Source organism: Ochotona princeps, chromosome 8, assembly GCF_030435755.1.
Source record: "Ochotona princeps isolate mOchPri1 chromosome 8, mOchPri1.hap1, whole genome shotgun sequence".
NCBI lineage: Eukaryota > Metazoa > Chordata > Mammalia > Lagomorpha > Ochotonidae > Ochotona > Ochotona princeps.
Genome location: NC_080839.1, coordinates 68,048,070 through 68,070,774, shown reverse-complemented (window position 1 = coordinate 68,070,774; position 22,705 = coordinate 68,048,070). Strand labels below are relative to the sequence as shown.

The following is a 22,705-nucleotide window of genomic DNA, read 5'->3' as shown; positions in this document are numbered from 1 at the left end:
TAACTCCTAGTAAAAGCATGAGTGAAGGAAGAGGGCTTGATTTTCTTTTCCTGTGTCTCTTGCTGAAGTTTGAGTATCATTGTTCTTCCGCTCCTTTGTAGTCTTCTATTTCCCTCCTACAGTAAATTAGTTATTTAGAAAGTTCTTGGTTTGTATTAAGTTGGACTCATCAAAGCTGAAGGGCAAAAGATAGGTGAATATAATTTGTGCACCGTCAAGACCAATAAGAGAACAAGATTTTTAATTAAAAATACATTTTCACCTAAGTTGCTGTGAAGTCCCGCATCCTCTATACTTTCTCTAATGTTGTTTTGTACCTAAAATGTAAAAATTTACATTTATGCTATTTAGATTTTTTCCTTTTAGTTCCAGCCCGGCATTTGCCCTTTCACCCAGGCCCACTCATCAGATCTTGGCTCCGTCTCTCTTAGCTTTGCACCATCTGGAGATTTGGCCAACAGCCACTTATGCCTTCCTGTAAACTCTCATTTTACAAACTTTAATTATTCATGGACCAAAGTCATACTTTTGACAATTCTTCACATTTTCACATGCATTGTTATATAAAATTATTCTATAAATCAAATCATATTTAGTCTTTCAAAAGAAATATGGCATGGATATGACATACAGATACATATATGTGTATATACATACAATGTGTGCATGCACACATATACACACATACATATACACATATGTGTATGTACATTACACATAGAACATGTGACTTGGGTCTGTGTGTCAAAGTGAAATAGAACTGTCTTTGCGTCATCCGCCACTGGTAGAGCACCAGCCATCAGAAGCACAGTCATTTCCTGCCATTGAAAAGTGCCAGTGGGTTCCTGACCAAGTGTTTTCTTCTTTATGGCATGACTTTCTGTGGTAACACCTAAGGCCAGGATCCTGCAAGATGTAGAAAATCAAAACTTGAAAATATCGGTTAATAGACTGAAGGTTGTTTGGGGTTTCTTTCATAAATTTATTATTCTTTTTCATTTCAGACATATTTACATTGACATTTTTAGGTAGCTAATGGCTTGTTGGATGACTCTTAACGTTGTCCAAGCTCAACTTATATCTGACCCCACATTCCACAGGCTTTGCAGAGCCTAGACATTTTCTGATGTAGGTGTAAATGCATTTAATGGAGGATATCATCAGAATCTGTTTATGTTCACCCAAAAAATCCCAGGTTCAAGTATTGGTCAGATTAAGTAGTATTCTAAATCAAACTGTATGTCACTTGCTGCAGTTCAACAAGGTAGGAACTATTTTTGTCTTTCATGCTAGCAGTGGTGTGGGGGGAAAAATGCTTTCTCCCACCCTTTTTTTTGGAGGGGGGGACTTTAAATTTGATTTTTTTGCCTCAAATTTTCCCAGCTCTATCTACCTTCCAGTTAATATTGAGGTAATTTCTTTAAAATGGATTTAACTCTGAGAAAGATAGTAATGGTAATTTCTAATGCAAAGATCAAAATGACAAGAGTTATTCATCTTCATTCACCGAGGCCCCATTTGATCACCAGCTGGGGTCAGGAAGAAATTTTTTCAGCCAAGAGAAAGTGTTGTTTAATTCCCTCCAATTGGTGCTTAATGCAAACACTTCCATCTCTCTGACAAGCAGATGTGGACTTCCCTTGATGGTGCCTCATCTGCTTCCTCTGCAGTAATTTTTCTCCATTACCTTATTTATCCGTCTTTCCTCTATTCCCTATCTCACCATCTCATTTTGCCCTAGCTTTTCTTTCTTCATCATGGCATGCCCGTTTCCTCTCCCTCTTTGCTGATGAACTGTGTAGGTGTCCAGGCTTGGCAGCTCTCAGAAACCAGGTCTGTCCTTCCAGTTCTCCTGGTTTGCTGGACTTCCATGCCATCTTCCACCATAACTTAGAACACTCACTGACATGTGTGAACTGTAGAAGCCAGCCGCTCTGTTGAGGGTATAATATGGAAAAATGGAAAGTTCCATTCTGCCTATAGGACGCATTAACAGGGTTTTCAGAGTCTTGAATTTTGAAGTAAATATAAGTAAAAATATTTTAAGATAATAATCTGTATACTCATGAACCATAAAATAAATATCCAATGATCTGTATACTTGTTAAGGCAGTTCAATTTAAAACAGCCTATTTTGCGTTTTATTACATTCTTTACTTGATTCTGAGAGATATAGGATGCTATTAATTTCTAAGAAGATATTTAATTCAAGAGAGGGTTTGGAGGGAGGGGGAAATGGGAAGAGAGTGAGAGAGAGATTCCAGCTGTTGATTTATAACCCAAATGCCTACAACATCTGTGCCAAGCTGAAGCCGGGTCCAGAGAACTCAGCCTGGTATCCTGGGAGTCTCACTAGGTGGGCAGTGGTGACAAGAATGGAATTGTTTGATCCAATCACCTGCTTCTGTCTGGATGTATGTTAATAGGAAGCTGAAATCGCAGTGGAATGAGATGTGAGCTAGATGCTATAATGGCATGTAACCTTCATATGCCAAATAGCCGTTCCAAGACTTGGGGTGTTACAGTTGACAAATTTCACCTCAGATGTCATAGTGAGGGGTGGTACCTAGGATAGAAGTAGTGTAAGTAGCAGCAATATTTTTTTTTTATTTGTATTACAAAGTCAGATATACAGAGAGGAGGAGAGATAGAGAGTTAGTGGAGCTGCCGGGATTAGAACTGGCAACCATATGGGATCCCAGCACATTCAAGGTGAGGACCTTAGCCACTAGGCCATGCCACTGGGCCCAGCAGCAATATTTTTTACAAAGTTTCTTCAGCTTTTAAGATGTGATACCTATTCCTACAATGAGTATGCATCATCTGTCTGGGGTTGTACTGGGTGAACCCTGTGACATTGTATACGAGACATTTCACACAATTCAATGGTTTTCCATTCAGTTGTCATAATAACACTACGTGGCAAGAAACAGGTTCAGACAGACCTGGTGGAGACTGTGTGCCAACAGTGCAGAGAGAGCATTGTCCTGATGCTATGTCAAGTCATCTACAACTGTAGCTTGCTGCTCACATACTTCAGTCCAGCAAAATGCAAGTTCCGGGAGAGAATTCAGGTTCCTCACTCTGCTGTTGAGACAGTCATCCACACACCGGGGATGAGCTACTTGGATTCGTTCTTGCATTCCTGACACAGTTTTCCCCCCCACTTTCCTTGAAAACATGAGCCCTGAGCACACTTGTACGCACAGGAACATGCATTAGAGCCATGTTCCTCTCTCCTGAGGTGTTTGTAAGAATGAGAGGAGCTATTATGGCAAAAGGGCTACACAGGCTTCTTCTACTGAACACGCTTTAGGCTTACTTGCTTTGCCTTTGATAATGTGGCCCAGAATGAGAAGCAGCCTCCAGCACAGAGGTCCACTCAGCAGGAGGTGAAGGCAGTGCCCGCACAGCGATGCCTGTAAGATGATGGTGCTCGCTGTTCACACCACGTGAACAGCTAGTTGCGTGTTCTCTTGTTAGTAAAATCCCTTGAACTCAGACGCCACCAGCACAGGGAGTGGTAGAAAACCTTAAGCACTTGCATACTGCTGAAGCTCAGACATGCAGATTGCATCAGGGTTAGAACCCTCCAGTGTTCAGAAATCACACTTTCTGGATTCATTTTTTTTTTCAAAGTGCAGAAAAAGCAGAGCCACATTTCCAGTAGTTCATTTTCTAAAGGAAGAAGTCTCATCAAATTCTTTTGTATTGGGACACGTGTTGGGCCTAGCAGTTAAAATCCTATATCCAGCATTGGAGAACCTGGGTTCAATCCTCAACTCTATCTCCTGTCCCTGGATTGCTGTCAACACAGACTCTGGAAGGCAATGGTGTTGATCCCAGTAGTTGGGGTCCTGCCACCCACAGGGCAGACCTAGACTGCATTCCTAGCTCCTGGTGTCAGCATTGTCTCAGGTCCAGCCACTTCAAATATTTGGGTGAGTGAACTCGATGTTGGGGAATCATTATTTCCTTGTTTTTTCTTCTCAAATAGACAAACACAATATTGGGGGTTTACCTGCATTCCTCAGCGCTATTCCATAGGCCGTATAGCAACAAATCTGCCCCAGTCCTTCTTCCTGGATGAGTTGGAGCTGTAAGTTTGCTGTCATCACTGTCCATGACTGTCTCACTCATTGCAGCTGAATGCTTAGAACCATTTGTGATTTTTGTTGCATACTCAGTTTTCCAAATGAATAATAAATATAATTCTGTTGAATATTTCTGGAACCCATGCATTATATTTATTCTTTTTTTTTTCCCAGGGAAACAAGAAATCTATTTGCTTTTGCATAGTATATGGCAGTCAGAAGTACCTCATTCATTCACTTTTTTATTCATTTGATGCATGAAAAAGGCATTAAGTGTATTTCAGCATGTCACCTCGAATTCTGTGCAGCCAACAGTGATGAATATGCTTAGTTCCTCAGCTGGGGTACTGTTTCATTTTTTCATGACAATATCATTTGACAAGGCGATTCTGCATTGGCAATATTGTATCATATTTTTTGTCTGCATGTAAATTATGTTGACAGTCTCATAAACACAAATTGGCAGGCATACTGTCCCAAAGCAATGTTTGTTAAAATACACTAATGGAATAGAATAAATAAATTTTTCTAAAGCATTAATAATGCAGTGGCATGTCACTATATTGTGCAAGCAGGTCTGTAGAATATGTAACTGTCTATGCTAAATTAATATAGTATATATTTCCTATTATATATTTCATTTCTTCTCATGCTTACATTTATTGATTAGTCATTCAATTTCACAGAGCTTTATGTGCAAGCATTCACACATTTGTGATACTTAGACGGATATTGTCTGCAGCTGATACGTACAACATAACAGATGTAAAGTGCAATTCCAATCCAACATTGCTATTATATTGACTTGTTTAAGCCTGAGTTCTGCTTCCTCATCTTCAAACCTAAGGAGAGGTTAGCTTACCTGGATTCTGCCCTAGTGGACCAAGCAGATCCTGCAGGAGGCAGATCTAAAATAGACTTCTGGAACAACAAGAATGAACACATCCTTCATTGGCTTATTATTGGACTCCCAGAGATGAGACATTTTCCTTTTAAGTGTTGGTGGACAAACTGGAAGGGAAAACAGACTATTCCATACTCGTAGACTTTTCATTTGCTGGGAACATGATCAATGGCAAGAAATAAATCTGAGTCTCAATTAATGTACAGTAGAGATAATCACAAATAAAAATTAGTTTCATTAGGATTGAGTATGTTGATATATGGATTTATAAATACTAATCAGTTGGTATTATGTCAGGCTTAAAGCAATCACTTGGAAACTTATAAATAAATGCAAGGAGAGAGATGGAAAGAAGAAGACAGAAATGTAGAAAGTGTAGATAACCATTGGGCATGGTATAGCAGAGGATAGAAACTGATGGACTTTGGCCTGGTGCAATGGTTCAGTAACTAAATCCTCACTTTGCACATGCTGCTGGCCTGCATGGCTCCAGTTTGTGTTCTGGCAGCTCCACTCCCCATCCAGCAACCTACTTCTGATCAGGGAAAGCAGTAGCGAATGGTCCAATGCCTTGGGACCGTGCACCACATGGGAGACCCAAAAGAGGCTCCTGGCTTCAGATCAGCTCAGCTGCAGCCATTGTGTCCATTTGAGGAGTGGGTAAGTGAATGGAAAAGCTTTCTGTATCTGCTTCTCCTTGTACATATGCCTTTCCAATAAAAAGATGAATAGAACTTAAAAAAATAGGGAAAATATATAGACTGTGTCTCCAAACTGAAGTACTGACAGCATAGAGAAATGGACACAATATCCGATTTCTATAAATAGTCAAGTCAGGGCGTACAGCAGATTCTGCATGTGCTTTGACTTGTAGTGAACAGACCTGTCTTGGGTTCTCTGCTGTGATTTCCAATTCTAGGTGAGACAAGCTAAACAGAAATGGGATTTCACTGAGTAAAATGTTCACAGGGAACAGCAAGGTTTATTCCTAAAAGCTGCACTGATTGATCAGACGTGGCCCTGAAAACTTGTATAGATGTTGCCTCTACTGTCTGTTGGCTGCAGCTTTAACTAGTCTCTCTCAGACTTTGACCTGAGACTACACATGAAGTACATTGTCAACTACTCATCTGGAAGACCCCATGCTTGGAGTTAAGCAGACACACTCTTGTCATCAGATGCACAATTCCAAGATGCAGGAGAGAGTAGATAACACAAAATGAAAAAGGTGGTATTTAGTATATGGGTATACTCCAAGATTGTGTGTGCAAAATTCAACATTCACTCTATTTAAACATAATAATATGATTTGCCTTCTGTTAAACTTGAGAGATTTTAACAACAAGGTGAAACAAAATTTAAGCAGCACTTCAGGCAAGAAATTACTAATGCAACAGTAAGATGCTGGTGATAAGTGAGGAGGCAGATATGAGTGCTGTGTAAGTTTTAGAGGGAGGCTATCACAAAGTGGGGCAGCAAGGCACCTGATTCTGATGAAATATTAGCTCAGAGTGGTGTGGAAACAAATTCCATATACCCTCTTTGATCGACAGGACTTTGCAATTCATTTGGAGTTAGGAAACTCATGCCTTCCTTGGGTGAATGCAGAACTGTGTCTCCCATATTAGAAGTTAACATGTGCTAATGTCTTTTTTTTTCTGGATTTTTTTTTGCATTATGTGACAGTTTCATAGGCTCTGGGATTCCCCCCACCCCTCCCCATGCCCCTCCCCCACGGGTGGACCCCCCACCCCTTTGCAGCATTACAGTTCAAAATGAATCAAGATTCTTCCCCTGCAAACAGATGCCAAGCATATAGTCCAGCTGCTCATTGTCCAGATGGATTGACCAGCTTCTTGGGGAGGCTATTTAGCTGTGATCAACCCCTAGTGGTTGTAATATTTCTCTAGTTATGAATCACTGCCAGTCTCGCCTTTCCCAGCTCGATGAGGTCATTGCAGAGTTCACTGGTTGACACTGCCCATCATAGAGTCTTCATTCGCCCAGTTTTTGCTGCCAACATATATCCGAGATGGTTGATTGACCCGTTCCATCCTCTGTCTTTTCTTGGCTAGGGTTCTGAGTCCAGCTGGTCATCGCCACAATCAGTTTGTAGGTGCAATTCTTGGGCTGGTTTTGTTTTCGGACTGGAGTTGCTCTGGAACCAGAGGGTGTTGCAGACTAGGTTGGATCTGCCTAGCACGTACTCAGCTTTTGCATCAACCAGTGGGGGCTGCAGCCTAGTCGGGGCGACCCACAATAACCCCCACTAGGCCTGCCCCCTATCCTGGTTTGCCTGTGTGTATAGCAGACTAGTCCAGTCTGTCCCCCATCCCATCTAGCTCTTGTATTTGTCCCTGGGTTTTAAAGCTTAGTTCTAATTAACCAGCTCAGCCAACCTGCCCCTACTGATGTTGCTGTGTTCCTCTCTGTCTAGCTTCCCCAGCCCCCTTCCAAGTTGTCATGTCCTCCCGCGGGAGCAGTGACCCAGGAGGGGGGAACCCATTGTTTCCCTCCTGGGTCACTCACCATTCCGATTTATGCACTTTTCGGGTGGTTCCGCGATTTGACTTAACAGAACTAGCCCTCAGCGCCAGCATGTGCTAATGTCTTAGCAGGACTTCACGGATTCAGTCTCTTTAGTACTGAGGCACCACTTGTTGAAGAGTGCTGCTCTTTGCTTGTACTGGATCATTATCTATGATATACCCTTGGTCTAAGGGCTGACCCAGGGTAACATACAGAAAATGTGTGGTACATCCAAAGGGGCAAAGTCCTGGCTTGCTAGGACTTTGACATGTCCCCAGGTTTTCAGTACAGGAACAACAGAGCTTCCACACCCCAGCTTGGTCCTCTCATAATTTTCCTCTCATAATTTTCCTGCTCCCGTTCTTTTCTAGTTTGGTTATGTTTGTGATTTCTGACAGCATTCTGCATGCATCCATTGTATACAGATCCCCATCTTGGAGGCTGGGAAAGCTAATCCTCCTACCACAGCTTGTGGGTTTTAAAGTTCAAGGAGTAAAATACATAACAAATAGTGTAAGAACATTGAAAATGGGAGAATCTGCATGTTGTGCAATTTAGTATCTCGATTTCCCAGGTCTTGCAAAGTGCCTGTGGCATGGTCAGCTCAATAGACTTTTACAAGATGATTGTCCTGTGTGCTCGGAAAAACTGGCAAAAGTTGGCAGGCAGAAAGGAAAATAACTGTAAAGCGATCAACTTGGTTATTAGAAATATATTGTATTTTGATTAATAAATGTCGAATCAAGAAGGGGAATTTGAACTGATCTTTGTTTTCTGTGTGTACTCTCAGCATGCTTAATTGACTAGAATATAGCTTTCAACTGGCTGATTCCTGGTCATTAAGACCATGTGGGGAGTGAACTAGCAGATGGAAGATATCTTTCTGACTGACTCCTCATGCCACAAGTTTGACTTTTAAATGAATGTGTAGACATCTATATAAAATATTTTGTATGTTATATGAATGAATGAACCTCAAATTGAGTATTACAACAATATACAATGATAGCAAACATTTGCTAAGAACATTAATGCCATCCAGTCAATAAAAGAAATATAATGTAAATTTGTCCACTCCCCAAAATTCAATGTTATGTATTCATTGAATAATTATTAGGTGATTATTTATTGACTTGGATAGATAGCCACACAATTTCTAGGCACCAAATGTTAGCCATTATTTAATGCCATTTTTGCCTATAAAATGAATATGCTTATATCCTTACATCTATGTTTAAAAATGTTAAATATTTTGTTAGAACAGCAATGAGAGAGAGAAGCAGGGTAATCTTTGCTCAGGTTCATTCCCTACCAAGTCTGGGACTGAAGGCAGCAGCCGGGACTCACAGAGAGGTGGCAGGGATGCAGGGATCCGAGCAGACATGCCCACCACCTCCTGCTGCTCTTTAGTACGAAGCTGGTGCTGAAACAGGAATGGTATTTTAGGGTACAGTGATTGTGAGAATTGCTTCAAATTTATTTCTTTATTATTATTGTCCTCCTCTTCCTCTGATCCTAGCATAAGAAAGGGCCTCTTTAATCATCATTTGGTCAGCTTGTAATACTAATATCTGATTATCTTTTGACTTGGCAAAATGGACACTGTGTTGGACCTCATTACTGATACCACTGCTTGATCCTGTGTGTTTATTCTGGTGGCTGATGAGGTCTCAAGGTATTGTACTGTAGTTAATATGGAACTTACAGTGGTGGGAGATCACTTTTGTAAAGTCGGCCTGGCTCCAGAGCTTGCTTGCTCATCCAGGCCCCCTCCCACTTCCCAAAGAAAACCTTTCTCAATTTGTGTCTCACCTTCAGATTTCTAACCACCATGACCTCCGCATTCTGTGATCCTTACACTTACTATTGTGAACTCGCGCTCTGGATTTATAGATAGAATAAAAACCACTGGATGGGAAACTTAGTCTGAAGGGGGCAGAGCTCCATGTCCGCCTGCTCTTGTCCCATTTCACCTCAGTCCCACTCATGGCAATGAAGGCCCATGTCTTCTGAGTCCTTGGCTGAAGTTCTTCACATTTGAAGAAGCTCACTGTAGAGCGGAGTGAACCTTCTCCCTGCATTTCCGCCATCTCCTTCCCAGCAGCTCCTTGCCATCCCCCTTCACCCCGTTTACATTTTAGAAAGAGATGTCTGTGTTAGAGAAAATTTCTTAGACTTATACAAGGTCAAGAATGCTCTGCTTTCTATAGCAAAAAAAAAATCAGTAGGAAAATTATTTAAATTGTTGTCAAATTTGCTTCAGATTATGAAACGTGAAAGCAAAATATTAGAAAACCAGCTGAAGTTTTTTTCTAATCTTTTCATTTTCTCTTTTGCATTTTTCCTGAAACTTTTCATTATATTCGTCCTGGTTTTGTGTTTATTCTGCTGGAATACATACTCTTTCCACTAAAATTATATGTAATATTTTATAGTTTTTTAAAAGATTTATTTCTTTATTTTGTTGGAACGTCACATTTATAGAGAGAGAGGGAGAGATAAAGATCTTCCATCCCCTGGTTCACTCCCCAAGTGGCTGCAACCTCCAGCGCTGAGCTGAGCTGATGCCAGGAGCCAGGAGCCAGGAGCTTGTTCCAGGTCTCCCACATGGGTACAGGGTTCCCAGGCTTTGGGCAATCCTTTACAGCTTTCCCATGCCACAAGCAGGGAGCTGGAGGAGTAGCGGGGCTGCTGGGATACAAATTGATGCCTATATGTGATCCTGACCCATACAAGGTGAGGACTTGAGCCACTAGTCTACTCTGCTGAACTCAATATTTTATAGTTTTAATACTAAATTGAAAAAAGTGGTTGTGTGAATCATTCTGACAAGTGTTTGTTTACCTTTTGCTAATTTGAGAGAGTGTGTATTGGAAACAGAGAAGGAGAGGGGCAGGGGGAATAAGAGGGTAGAGTTCTTCCATCTGTTGGTTCATGCCACAGATGCCCACAGTGGTCCCAGAGCAGGTCAAGTACTAACATCTAGAGCCAGAAATCCAATCCAGTTCTCTCCCACGAGTGTCCTGAATGCAGTCACTCCATCCAGCACTGTTGCCCTCCAGAGGCTGTGACTATAGGGGCTGAGGTCAGAGATGGAACACAGTCTAGAACCCAGGTATCTGATGTGGACACAAGCATCTGAAGCACTCAGCCAAGCGTCTCTCCTGGAAGTGTAGTTTTAACTCAGCGTTTTCTGGGATATCTCTAATTTAAATACATGTGTCTTTTTTATTCATTTTAGTTGTTGCACAGTGTATTGGTCTTCCTTTTTGTTGCTACAGAGTAACTAAGGCTGACTAATGTTGGGTTCAGAGAAAGAAAGAGAGAGAGAGGTTTATTTGGCTTGCAGTTTAAATGGAACGCTAAGATCAGGTAGCTTCATTTGCTTGGTATCTGGTGAGGGCTCTGCTGGTTGCATCAACAACATGGAGAAAAGTGGGAAGGGAATTGGCCATATCCTAAAAGGGCTTTGTAACAACTGGTTCTCCCCAGAACTCGCCCCATGAAGCCAGCATTCATCCTTTCTGAAGACAGTACTCCTCTCATGACCTGATTACCTCTCACTGGGTCTCTCTTCTTAAAGCTTCCACCATGTGAACATTATCACCACGGTGGTACCAAGCTTCCAATACACGACACAGTAGGGAACTTTCTGGAGTCATGTTCAAACCTTAGCACACAGTAGCCTATGGTAAAAAAGGACTCAATTTACTCATCCATTTCTGTGCTCACAGGCATTGAAATTTGTCCTAATGTTTACAAATCGCAAACAGTGGTGCAGTCAGTCACATTGACATGTTTCCTTGCCAACATGAGCACAAAACTTCTCCTGCAAGGGTTATGTTCTCTTCATTTGCAGACATTGGAATTTTTAAAACGTGCATCTGATATTTTTTTTACTCTTGCTTTTTCTCTTTCTTTACTTCCATTTGTCTGGTTATACTTCATGCATTTTCCTTCTTCTGGCAAGTTAGCCATGCTGTTTCTGTTCTTTAGCAACTACTCTTGCATTCTAACAAACCATTTCATTTTTGTATATCTAAAAATGAGAACTTGATTATTCAATATCGCTCCAAATAAGACAGACGACCCTATACATAAATTAACTTTTGTCCAAAAATTCCATCTTACCCATTTTGTCTGTTCTACCCTCATTTTGTTGATTAGTGCTTTTGAATTTCATCAATATAACCTTGTATGAATTATGCAGAAGAAAAGCAGAACTGCTCTTTCTTACACAGTAGTCAACCTGAACATTTTTCCCTCTTCATATAAGAATTACAAATGGAAACAGTGGACAGTCCCATTTGCAGTAGAATTGGCATTATGGTTATTTGTTGGCCTTAAAAGCTTTCAGCAGTCAAACATCTTACCCTTTCTCTTCCCTTCTGCCCCATTAAGTGAAAAATAATTTTTTTTAAAAAGCCTGCTGCTGCTCATACCCTTGATTTCAAAGGAAGGTTGAGACCACGTGGACCTCTCCCTTTGTGTGGACACCTTCATCTCTCACTACCTTCAAAAAAAGAGATTTTTTTTTTGTCTTTCAAGTATTGTCTGATCAACTTGGGAGCTGCCTGCTATCCTCAGCAAGTCTCATATGGTTAAAAAAACATCTCCATGCCTGCTTTGCACTTGTAGCATTATGAATGTGGACTTTGGCAGTCAGTGTGGGGTTCTTACAGTACCATGCAAGTCCAGCTGAACCTCATGAAAGTTTTCTCTACAGTGATTCATAGAAATGACAGTAGGGCTCTGCATACGTCTTTGACCTGTAGGTTAGGGTTACATGCACCCTTCACATACAAGGTTCAGGCTCTATAACACTATAAAATACAGTTGGAAAAAAAAAGAAGAATGTAAGGATTGCAAATTGAAAGGAGACCCTTAGCATAGATTACTGTTGAAGATAAGAACATGTCATGAATTTGGAAGCTGATTATGTGAGAATCTGTGGGCAATTTGAGAGGGCTTCAGAACTTTTCAGGAAATTTCATAACCTTTAATTCTGTTTTTCCCATGAACTCTTGAAAGTCCTCTCACACGTGAGGCCCTTCTGAAATCAATGCATTGGTTTGCAAGGATGAAACAGGCTGAAGTGAAAGTTAAAGGATCGACATGAAAAGCTCTGGCTGAGAGGATGACAGTGATGCAATTATGACAATGATCAGGATAGGAAAATGATATTGCGGTGGAACAAATGTTTGCGTTTTAGGCTGAAACTCACCTTTACTGTGATGGTATTGGGAGACAGGGCATTTGGGGTGATTAAATCTGGAGGCTGAACCCTCTTGACTGAAGTCAGTGTCCTCATGAAAATGACCACATAATGTCAAGATAGAACAAAAACTGGCAATCTGCAATCTGGAATAGGGTCCACGTCAGAAACTGGCCATGCTGGAACCTGCATCTTGATAGAGTCCTGTTGTTTATCAGCCATTTGTTCCTGGTTCTTTGGAAGAAGTAAGATAAAGTGAAGCAGAGGAGGCTGCTGAAAAGTGTGCCATGACAGCCCTGAGTTCCAAGCTGATCGCTCAGCAGAGAGCCTTCTTTGCTAAGAGGGTGGTTGGTATGGTGGTGATGCATCCAATCCCCCCTCTGGGGATGTGGCCACCCAGTACTTTGCAGACAGGGACATGTTCTTTGCTAGCCAAATGACTGAGTAGGATGATGGCCTCTGGAGACTCCACCCAGGCCAGTGTGAATGCTCTGACACCAGACATGTTGGGCCATGGTCAAGTGTTGAAGAAATGCAAGTTGGAGATGAGAGATACAATTTCTTTACTGGCTGCCCCAAGGCCAAGATGTGTATCTTCATCCTTGGTGGTGCCAAGCAGTTTATGGAGGAGACAGAGCAGTCCCTACATGACACCATCATGATTGTTAAGAGGACCATTAAGAACGTTCTAGTAGTGGCTGGTGGCAGGGCTGTTGAGATGCAGCTTTCCAAGCACCTGCAGGAATACTTAAGAACTATTCCAGGAAAACAACAGCTGCTGATTGGGGCATATGCCCAGGCTTTGGCAATTATGTGACAGTGCTGGTTTTGATGCCACAAACATCCTCAACAGCTGTGGGTATGGCATGCCCAGGGTGGCATGTGGTACAGGATAGAAAGAAACAGCAAGGGCATTGCTGACAACTGTGAGGCCTTTGTGTGGAAGCCGGCTGTGATGTGTATCCATGCCTTGACAGCAGCCTCAGAGCCCATGTCGTATCCATGGATGAAACCATCAAGAATGTCTACTCAGCTGTGACTGTTCCCTGAGCCCAGGCTGTGGTTGTGACCATGGCTGTCTACTGAGAGACACTCTGTCGATCATGTGGCTGGCTCCTGGGTGTATTTGCTGTCCTTAGCTTGGTTAGTTGATGTTAGAAGGGAGGGATATTCATTGGTCCATTCTGTTCCCACTAGAGGGTATTTAAATACAGTTTAACATTAAGAGTTTTAAAAACAAATTTTGTTCAATATCAAATTCTGGTCAAACACGAAATTGCAAATATTAACCACCCATATTTTATAGCTATTAGGAGTTAAATAGTTGAGTCATCCCTGGCACACCCACATCCCTGTTTTGAGTCATGGCTATTCCACTTTTGACCTAGTTTCCTGAGACTGCATGCTGAGGTGGGGGACAGCAGGTGATGGCTCCGATGCTTTGAGCCCTGCCACCTACATCGGAGACATGAAGGAAGTTTGAGTCTCTTGGTTTGGGCTTGGCCCATCACTGGTGTTTGCAGGCGTGTGGGGAGTGAGGCAGTGGAAGGAAGCTCGCTTTCTCTCTCTGACACTCCATCAGTAATAAAATAAAAATAAGTAAATAAAATTTATAAGTTAAAATCTGAAATATGTCCTTGAGAAAGAGTTCACTAGAGTGTAAAAGAGACAGTTTTGAGTCAGGATATGTGGGCTTTAATATTCATCCTACCACCTAAGTAAAATGAAAAAAATTTTCGTTTGATTGCCACTGTAATTCAAATTATTGATACATTGTCTCAAATTGATTCTCTGTGTTAGCAGATATTATTATAATACCATTGTAAGTTTCTCACACTGCTAAATTTGAGCTAAACCAATTCTTGACTAGTAGAAAGAGTAACTTCTTTCAAGTTTTTATTAGCTCAGTTCCAATCTTAGGTTTCATTGTTTTCAGTTGTGGGAAGCGACTACCATGATTCAGAACCAAAAACAGTTTTAACAAACAAGATGGTTCCTGCCATCCACAGTAATTATCCCTTTTGATCAAATGGATGCTGCATTTGGTTCCACTATTCTCTACTACCCAGGATGTCAAATAGTTCATTCCATCCATTCATAATTTGTAAAGAAAAGAAGTAAGTGAGAATTGTCATCTTTGTACGACGTTTGGAAAAGTTCCCTCACAAGAAGGTATTTGTGGCTAACGATGGTCACTTCTTCCCAATTGCCCTACAGTTGTCTGCCAAGTTAACTAGAACTGCTACCTGGAGTGATTTCCAGGAAAGTTTCCTTGCCAGAGGCTCACTGTTACTTTTTCACAAAGATAAAATTTCTTAATTCCTAAAATCCATATTTATGATGATCAAATTGTAGCTCATCTGTGTTCTGTAATAAACTCACTGGGAATAATTTTCCAGTGGAAATTGATTTGGAATTATATATTTACCTTAATTTCAAGCATCTCCTTTTTCCAAAAGTAGCTTTTGCAAAATTGCTGCCTTTGTAGTAAAATAAGTTTGCACATAATATTGCCTATCACCAAGACTCGTTTGAGGTACATTTGTTTCCAAGTTAGTCTATTCAAAACTTCTGGAAGTTGATTTCCCCTTTGAGTTCCTTCTTCTATTGAAAGCTAGTATGGAATTGAGGGCTGTATCAAATGACATAGCATCCGCATTCTCCTTTGAGTAGACATTTTTAATGTCAATCTCACACTGATCTTTTCCCATCACCTTTTGGCATAATTCTTCTTGGCTTGAGGAAATTTGGCTATCTACGGCAGAAACTCACATATAGTAAAATACACCAAAGCTATTTGATACAAGCTATTGGATTTGGCTTTTCAGTGTCTGGAAAAGTTATAAAATATTCCCCTAAGGATCTTTCCTTGGCCCTGGCTATAGAATAGAGCTTGGCAGTGGGCCAAGAGCTCTTAACATAGTCCGTTTCCTATCAATACACAGAATCTCACTGGTACCTGGAAGCATATGAAAAATGTGTTTGCTTTGTTTTATGAAAGCTGTGTGTTCCCCCCCCCCTTTGATTCAAGGAAATGTGTCCCAATTAACCTGGCATTTGACCTATGGCAACCTTTGCAAGTTCCCTACAGCTGCTAAAGCTCAGGCCACCAGCCTTGGCAGTACCCACGTGACCCCTGTTCTCTGCCTGGGCTGTGTGTCCTTTAGGAGCCTGGGAATCTATTGAAGGTTGCTGAATAAGATGTTAGCTGGCTGTTTAGAATTTGGTGCTTACAGTTCAGCTCCTGTAGAAACAACAATTTATCCTTAAATAAAAATCTCCAGTGACTAACCCAGGTTAAAAATCTTCGTAAACACCTGTCAGCTATGAATGCGTAAACAAAATGTGCTATACTTACACATTTGAATATTATTCAGTCATAGAAAAGAGTAAAGTAATACGACAGCATGGATGAATGTTAAAAATAATAAGCTAGGTGAAAGAAGAGCTAAAAAGCCATATATTATATGATTTTATTAATAGCAGTCATCCAAAATAGACAAACTTTTTTAAAATGCATTCCTGTAAAGTGGACAGATTTCAGCCATTTCCCAATTCAGATCTAGAAGCTCAGTGATGCCACCACCAACCTCTGTCCTGCTCACAGTGCCGCCCAATCCCTCTTCCTTCTTTCCTTTTTTTATTTCTTCTTATTAATTTTTTTATGCATTTCATTTCACCTTACAATCACAGAGTTAACACTCCACTAGACAAAGGTCAACCTGTAGAAAGTAGAAAATAATAAAGAACAAAAAACACTACTGTTACTTGGGAATCTAAACAAAGGCTTTAACCCATGATCAGATGCTGGAGTATCATCTTCTACATTTGGATTATATTTTCTGGACTCTGTGTATTAGTTACCATAACAAAGAAAAATATATTTGTCTTTGGGGAACTGGTTTATTTCACTAAGCATAATGGTTTCCAACAATATCCGTTTAGTTACAAACAACAAGATTTCATTGTTTTCATGGCAAAGTGGTATTTCTTAGTGCATAGTTGCCACGTTTCTTTATTCAGTCACCCATTGATGAGTTTCATGTTGATCCCATTTCTTGGCTGTTGTGAGCTGTAATACACACGGGGGCACAGATAACTCCCATATGCTGATTTCATTTTTTTTTTAATCAACTTTCAGGAGTGGGGTGGCTGGGTCATATGGGAGATCTATTATCAGATATCCAAGGAATCTCCTTACTGCAAAATGGCATCTTCATAACAATAGAAAGTAGATTAGTGGTTGCTGGGACTGGAGATCATAGGGAAGGGGCTGTGGTGGCTAACAGGTCTAGTTCTTTAAGTCTGGGTGTAATGGAAATGCTTGGAATTAGCTAGTATGGATAGTTGCACAATTTTTGTTTTAAGATTTGTTTTTTATGTGAAAGTCATATACAAAGAGGAGGAGAGACAGATGAAGATCTTCTGTCCATTGATTTACTCCCCAAGTGACTGCAATGGCTGGAGCTGAGCCCATCTGAAGCCAGGAGCCTCTTCCGGGTCTCCCACATGTATGCAGGATCCCAAGGCTTTGGGCATACCTCAACTGCTCTCCCAGGGTTCAGGCAGGGAGCTGGATGGGAAGCAGGACTGCCGGGATATGAACTGGTGCCCATATGGGATCCTGGTGCATTCAAGGCTAGGACTTTAGCCATTAGGCTACCGCAATGGGCCCAGTAGTTGCACAAAGTTTTAGAGACAAAAAAACTGAATTGTACACTCTGAAAAGATGAATTTTCTGGTATGTGAATTATATCAAAGACACATAGAAGAGAAGCTTAAATCCACAGCATAAAGCTAAAAACCTTATAAATTGATGAGCCACATGAAAACCAAATTGATAGAGTCTATTTTATCAAACAGCTGGCATTCTCCATGGGTTAAGCCATACCTCTGCAAGCCAGCAAGGCATAAATAAAACATAGATGATTAGCTCATGCTCAAAAAAATTCTTCTTACTATTATTCAGTTGGATCCACAGAACAGCAAAACAATGTATGCTGCAAGAGAGATCATTTTTACTCATTGTCATTCAAATGTCAGCGAGAAGTGGAAATAACACAATAAAGGCAATAAATGTTGACCATGGGATAGAAATGAGGGTTATGCTGACATGGAATAATAGTTTTTTTCCCATCATGAATCTCTTACTTCATTCTGAGAAACATTAAACACTTTAAAATTAGGAGTTTTCATAGTTTACTCTTCGCATTGAGTATCATAAAAAATGATCAAAAACCCCACGTGACCTTTGCCCAGTTACAGCTTTTCTCAGCTAAGCACCACAAACATTAGCTGCACCACAATCCTCGAACATTATTTTCATCTCTCAGAGTGCGTTTCAAATTTTTTTCCCTCAAAAGTTTTCCAGGCTAAAAAAATTAGATACAGGTGTTTCTTTTGTACCAACAAATCCCATCCCAAGTGTGACCTTTCACCATGTGAATTAGAACCATTATTTTTTTAAGAAAAAAAAAGTTGAAAAATAATCTATAACTCACATTGTGATGAAAGATTAGGTTTTTTACAAGGGTAATTAAGAACACAGGGCCAGTGATGTGCAGTGGGTTACGCAGCTACCTGTAATATAGGATTGCACATCAGAGCTCTGGTTCAGTTCAGTTCCCTGCTGCTCCACTTCTGATGCAACTTCCTGCTAATGACCCTGGGGAAAGAATAGAAAATAAAGTACCTGGGCCACTGCCTCTCACGTGGGGGGTGGGGTGTGGGATGAAGCTCCTGGCTCCTGGCTCCTGCCTGGCCCAGACTCAACCACAGTGGCCATTTGGGAAGTGAACTAGCTGATAGAGGATCTCCTCCCACTACTCTCTCTCTGGTTAAGTATCTCTCCCTTTAACTTACTTTTGAAATTTTTTTTCTAAAAAAATGCGATTCTTGGCAAACAGGCAAGGCAACTAAAAGAGGAGAGAAAGAGAATGAAGATCTGTAATCAGCTCATAAGGTAATTTGAGGACACAAGACAAGATGGGAAAGCGAGGGACAGAGGTATTCCTGTTAGATGGATTACAAAGAGACAAGAACTGGTGGAATGTATACTTTTCCACTACATAACGATGTACTCATGTACTCGGCTCCAAGTGTTCTGTGTATATTGTTACATTTCAGCTTCTCAGCAGCCAGAGAGATAGGCAGTATGATTATTTTCATGTTATTGATGAACTAACTGAAGTTCACTCAGAGCAAGTTATTGACAGGAGGTCACACACAACTCATCTTGCTTCCTGCAAAGTAGTTGCTCTCCAGTTGCAGCTTGACAAAAAACAGATGCAATGTATCCTGAAGGAAACAGCAGAGTTAAAGCCCTCACAAGATCATAAAGCATGGGACTTTCTTGCATGAAGTCAAATCGATGTTATAGAAGCAGCAATCAGAATGTGAAGTAAAGGTCACAGGTGTGACTGAAGAGAGAACAGGAAGTGGGAGGGCAGGAGCAGGTGGCTAGCCTACACATTCTGTGGTGAAACAACACGACAAAAATAACAGCCAAAGATCTTTCTGTGCTATTAATAATTGGAATTCTTGGATTTAAAATATCTCCCAGGGTTTTGAAGGGAAGAAATTGTATTCCATGTCATTTACTGAGCACCTAATGTAGTACGTACTTGCTGAGTACTTTGATAACAGGGCTAGCAAAATGTAGTTGTCCCCCTCAAGGGACTAAAAGCCTTTTGGATGAAAAACTATCATAATTATTTAAATTGCAGAAAATTCAGTGATCAACAGGATACTTATACAGATTATTTTAGCACTGAAGCGAGGCACGTAGCTGGTTAAGGCTTTCCACAGTGAGTCCATTGGATCTGGTGTCTGAGATAATCTCAAACCTAAAGCATTTATTATGTCCAGATGTTAGCTGTAAGGAAATGAAAAAATATATTTATTAACCACGTTAGAACAATAGGTGGGAATAATTAGTCCTGGAAAAAGGAACACTTTTGTGGGGAAAGTGTAGTTTATTCTTTCTGGCTCAGTCTACTATGGCACCTGAAGAAGCTCGAGGCCAAGGGAGGGGTCATGTGTGTGTGCCGAGGATGTCTGTGCCATGTCTCAAGTGGGCACCTCTTCCTGAGGTCACGAGGCACCGCAGAGGTTTCACACCGGGCTCCATCTTGTCGTGTTACATAAAGCACTTCAGCTGCTTGTCAGAGGACGCTCCAGAGACAAGGGAACTAGTGGAGTGGCTGTTGCAGTGTCTAGGTGAGAAATAATAACTTGAAATACTAAGAGGGAAGTTGTTGCAGAATAAAACAGGATGAATGTGGGGAATTGGACAGAATGCGGTAAATTACCAAACCTGTTAGTGGAAGAGGTAAGTCCCCATGTCTCTAGCTCAATGCCCTGCATGGAGAGGAGCAACAGAGAAATCAAAAGCTTCATGGTAAATCTGTTGTCTTCCAGAGGAGGAAATAGAAAGTTACTTTTGTTATTATTGATTTTGATAATTATGTGACTATAGAATCAAGGAAATTTTAAAGAGCATGACGTAACCCCCCCCAAAAAATGTTCTGCACCTTAAATGTTGACAAATATCTTGTTAGAGTTACAAGCCAGTCTAGATTATCCCGAAATCTGCCAAGATCAGCAAAATTATACTTCAACACAACAAATGGCTAAATACTAAAATGAAATAGACACGAGACAGCTGAACGGTACCTTATAGCCATTTTAAGGTATATAGCAGCCAGTCCGGTCCTGTATATAAACTAAAATTGAAATGTCAATGAGCTAATCATAGGTTGTGGTTAGGACTTGCTTTTTTTTTTTTTTTAACATACTGGTTACTCAAAACCATGTCAATTCCATAATATTGCAAATTGCTGTTGATGTTATATTAGGACTCTTAATTGACTGTGATGATATTATACCAGCTCTGACTTCGGACCAGAAATGGTCTCCCCAAGAAACTGTTCAACCCATCTGGACAATAAGTAGCTGGACTCCATGCTTGGTATATGTTTGCAAGGAAAGAATCTTGATTGAATTTGAACTGTAATACTGCATCAAGGTGGAGGAATCCACCAGGGGGGAGGGGAGGGGGAGGGGCGGGGGGATTCCCAAAGCCTATGAAACTGTCACATAATGCAAAATAATTAATAAAAAAATATATAAAAATAAATAAATAAATAAATAAATAAATAAATAAAGAGCATGACGTCAGTCCCTGGGAAAAGTACATGTTTCTCTGGATTTCTAATGACTATAGAAAGTGAGTTTAAGAAAAGCACAAGGATGGAGGCTGAAGTGACAGACCAAATGGGGTGGGGGAGAGAGAATCAGAAAAAACACACCTAGAAAGCATAGAAAGCAGAAAACAAGATAACACAATGAAAAACACAATGAAAAGCCAGCGGAATTTAAGAGCCACCACACACATTCTGGACATTTTATTAGAGGAAAACAATTGATTCAACACAGTATGAGTTTCTGGGTATATGGCAGCAGTCAGGTGGGACTGTCTCTGTACAGTACGGAGACATTGATTTGAGTTAAATATTCCTGAGTGTCTACCATGAGATAAAATCCGTGAGTAGCACTACTGGCTGATGAAAACCTAGCCCCTTATTGAAATCCCAGCACTAAGTTCGTTATTTGATATTTAATGGAATGATGCGAGGAATATAAGCCTGAGCCCTCTTTTTCTAAACCAGAAATTGGTTGCCAAGGTCGTTTTCCACACACATGCTAACCTGAACTTATCAACAGCCCCAACCTTCTGTCTCTTCCCATCTCCTCCTCAAATTGTGCACATTTCAATCTTCCTGTTTCAGTTCAGGGTATAATGATTCATCCAGGTTTGTACCTGATTCCTACTTCCTCCTATTTCCTCACACCCTTTTTGACTCTCTCACTAAGTTCTGGTGACCTTACCTCTGAAATATCTTTCACACTAGACTAGTTTCAACAGTTAACATCTCCTTTTCACAGACAGACAAAATTTCACGAAATTAGAGGGAAAAAATTCCATTGATTCGCTCCCCAGATGGTTGAAACGGCCCGGACAAAGCCAGGCCTGGCAAAAACCAGGAGCTTCATCCAAGTCTCCAACTTGGGATGCTTGAGTCCTCCACTGCCTTTCCCATTATCAGGGAGCTGGATCAGAAGTGGAGCAGCTAGGGGAGACAGATTAGCATCTATAGTGAATCTGGTGACACAGACAGTCACTTTATCCTCTATGTCACACACTTCTATCATCTTAATTATTAAGCTATACTCTACTACCTTGCTTTGAATAATATTTATTGGAAATGGAGAAGAAAGAAAAGTGATTGACAAAGAGGGGGAGGGAGATATCTTTCTTTGCTGATTCATTCTTCGAATTCCCCAACAGCTAGCACTGAGGCTGAGAATAAACAGAATCCTTAACCTTAGTCCAGATCACACCATGGATGACAGGGACTCAAGCAAGTACTTCCTTCAGTACTGCTTGAATACATAACCATGTTTATTCTCTGGTATGCCTGAATAGAAAGCTGGAGTTCAGAGAGCCAGAGGTGGCTGTCAAATTCATGTTGTCTGACAGGACTCACACGTATTAGCTGTTGCACCAAACACATCCCAATACCCCACCCAAGGTACCATTTTAAATTGGATGGTCTGAAGACATAATGCTTGAGAATAATGAGAATGATGGTGCTATCTTAATGTTGATGAGGGCTTTTTAGGTAGAATTGTAAGAATCAACACCCTCAGGGACCAAGCAGTTACAGGAATAAGAGTGGATGATGTGTTTGGACATAATCTGGACAGTGGCAAGTGCATGAAGCAGGAACCACAGAGAACACCTAGGCTGAACTTTAGTTCAAATAGTCAAGCTTCTCCCTAGAGCCACTCTCTGGATGCACGTTCTCAAAACCCAAAGACTCCTCACAATCCCTGCCACTTACATGCCTGCAGATCCAGTCTCCACCCTGAATCAATTAACCGTCGGCCTGGGGACATCAG

General features: G+C 40.9%; 1 pseudogene; it reads left to right on the top strand.

The window, feature by feature from the left end:
• LOC101519017 (T-complex protein 1 subunit eta-like) overlaps positions 1-13,792 on the top strand; it is a 42,709-nt pseudogene extending 28,917 nt beyond the window's left edge.
• The last annotated feature ends 8,913 nt before the right edge of the window (positions 13,793-22,705 follow it).